A 3,142-nucleotide genomic window follows, 5' to 3' on the forward strand; every position below is an offset into this window, starting at 1 on the left:
TGAGGAGCATGAAAGAGCTGAAAATTAGGAGAAGCATGAAGTGGTGTGGAAAAACATGAAGAGCCTGAAAAGGTGTGAAAAATATGAAGAGCTTCAGAAGGTGTGAAATACATGAGGAGCATGAAACTCTCTGAAAAATAGGAGGAGCATGAAGCGGTGTTCAAAAATATGAAGAGCCTGAAAACGTGTGAAAAATATGAAGAGCTTCAAAAATATGAAAAATATGAAGAGCCTCAAAAGGTGTGAAAAATATGAAGAGCTTCAAAAGGTGTGAAATATATAAGGAGCATGAAACGGTCTGAAAATAGCAGGATCATGAAGCGGTGTTGAAAAACATGAAGAGTCTGAAAACGTGTGAAAATATGAAGAGCTTCAAATGGTGTGAAAAATATGAGGAGCATGAAACGGTCTAAAAAATAGGAGGAGCATGAAGCGGTGTTCAAAAATATGAAGAGCCTGAAAAGGTGTGAAAAATATGAAGAGCTTCAAAAGGTGTCAAAAATATGAGGAGCATGAAACGGTCTGAAAAATAGGAGGAGCATGAAGCGGTGTTGAAAAACATGAAGAGCCTGAAAAGGTGTGAGAAATATGAAGAGCTTCAAAAGGTGTCAAAAATATGAGGAGCATGAAACGGTCTGAAAAAGAGGAGGAGCATGAAACGGTGTTGAAAAACATGAAGAGCCTGAAAAAGTGTGAAAAATATGAAGAGCTTCAAAACGTGTCAAAAATATGAGGAGCATGAAACGGTCTGAAAAATAGGAGGAGCAAGAAAGGGTGTTGAGCAACATGAAGAGCCTGAAAACGTGTGAAAAATATGAAGAGCTTCAAAAGATGTGAAAAATATGAAGAGCTTCAAAAGGTGTCAAAAATGAGATGAGCATGAAACCGTCTGAAAAATAGGAGGAGCATGAAGTAGTGTTGAAAAACATGAAGAACCTGAAAAGCTGTGAGAAACATGAAGAGCTTCAAAATGTGTCAAATATATGAGGAGCATGAAACGGTCTGAAAAAGAGGAGGAGCAGGAAGCGGTGTTGAGAAACATGAAGAGCCTGAAAATGTGTGAAAAATATGAAGAGCTTCTAAAGGTGTCAAAAATATGAGGAGCATGAAACGGTCTTAAAAATACGAGGAGCATGAAGTGGTGTTGAAAAACATGAACAGCCTGAAAAGGTGTGAAATATATGAAGAGCTTCTAAAGGTGTCAAAAATATGAGGAGCATGAATCGGTCAAAAATTAGGAGGATCATGAAAAGTTGTTGAAAATCATGAAGATCCTGAAAAGATGTGAAAATTATGAAGAGCTTCAAAAGGTGTGAAATATATGAAGAGCTTCAAAAGGTGTCAAAAATGAGATGAGCATGAAATGGTCTGAAAAATAGGAGGAGCATGAAGCAGTGTTGAAAAAAATGAAGAGACTGAAAAGATGTGAAAAATATGAACAGCTTCAAAAGGTGGAAAAATATGAGGAGCATGAAACGGTCTAAAAAATAGGAGTACCATGAACCGGTGTTGAAAAACATGAAGAGCCAGAAAAGGTGTGAAAAATATTAAGAGCTTCAAAATGTGTGAAAAATATGAAGAGCTTCAAAAGGTGTCAAAAAAGAGATGAGCATGAAACGGTCTGAAAATTAGGAGGAGAATGAAGTGGTGCTGAAAAAAATGAGGAGCCTGAAAAGGTGTGAAAAATATGAAGAGCTTCAAAAGGTGTCAAAAATGAGATCATCATGAAACGGTCTGAAAAATAGGAGGTGCATGAGGTGGTGTTGAAAAAAAAGAAGAGACTGAAAAGGTGTGAAATATATGAAGAGCTTCAAAAGATGTCAAAATATGAGGAGCATGATACGGTCTGAAAAATAGGAGGAGCATGAAGCGGTGTTGAAAAAATGAAGAGCCGGAAAAGGTGTGAAAAATATGAAGAGCATCAAAAGGTGTCAAAAATATGAGGAGTATGAAACGGTCTGAAAAATAGGAGGAGCATGAAGCGGTGTTGCAAAACATGAGGAGCCTGAAAAGGTGTGAAAAATATGAAGAGCTTTAAAAGGTGTCAAAAATGAGATGAGCATGAAACGGTCTGAAAAATAGGAGGAGCAAGAAGCGGTGTTGAAAAACATAAAGAGCATGAAAACGTATGAAGAATATGAAGAGCTTCAAAAGGTGTGAAAAATATGAAGAGCTTTAAAAGGTGTCAAAAATGAGATGAGCATGAAACGGTCTGAAAAATAGGTGGAGCATGAAGTGGTATTGAAAAACATGAAGAGCCTGAAAAGGTGTGAAAGATATGAAGAGCTTCAAAAGGTCTCAAAAATATGAGGAGCATGAAACGGTCTGAAAAATAGGAACAGCATGAAGCGGTGTTGCAAAACATGAAGAGCCTGAAAAGGTGTCAAAAATATGAAGAGCTTCAAAAGGTGTGAAATACATGAGGAGCATTAAACGCCCTGAAAAATAGGAGGAGCATGCAGAGGTGTTCAAAAACATGAAGAGCCTGAAAAGGTGTCAAAAATATGAAGAGATTCAAAAGGTGTGAAAAATATGAAGAGCTTCAAAATGTTTCAAAAATGAAATGAGCATGAAACGGTCTGAAAAAGCTGAGGAGCATGAAGTGGTGTTGAAACACATGAAGAGCCTGAAAAGGTGTGAAAAATATGAAGAGGTTCAAAGGTGTGAAATACATGAGGATCATGAAATGGTTTGAAAAATACGAGGAGCATGAAGCAGTGTTCAAAAACATGAAGAGCCTGAAAAGGTTTGAAAAATATGAAGAGCTTCAAAAGGTGTCAAAAATATGAGGAGCATGAAACCGTCTGAAAAATAGGAGGAGCATGAAGTGGTGTTGAAAAACATGAAGAGCGTGAAAACGAGTGAAAAATATGAAGAGCTTCAAAAGGTATGAAAAATATGAAGAGCTTCAAAAGGTGTCAAAAAAGAGATGAGCATGAAACCGTCTGAAAAATAGGTGGAGAATGAAGCGGTGTTGAAAAACATGAAGAGACTGAAAAGATGTGAAAAATATGAAGAGCTTCAAAAGGTGTCAAAAATATGAGGAGCATGAAACGGTCTGAAAAATAGGAGGAGCATGAAACCGTGTTCAAAAACATGAAGAGACTGAAAAGGGTGAAAAATATGAAGAGCTTCAAAAGGT

Source organism: Dama dama, unplaced genomic scaffold, assembly GCF_033118175.1.
Source record: "Dama dama isolate Ldn47 unplaced genomic scaffold, ASM3311817v1 ptg000093l, whole genome shotgun sequence".
Lineage (NCBI taxonomy): Eukaryota > Metazoa > Chordata > Mammalia > Artiodactyla > Cervidae > Dama > Dama dama.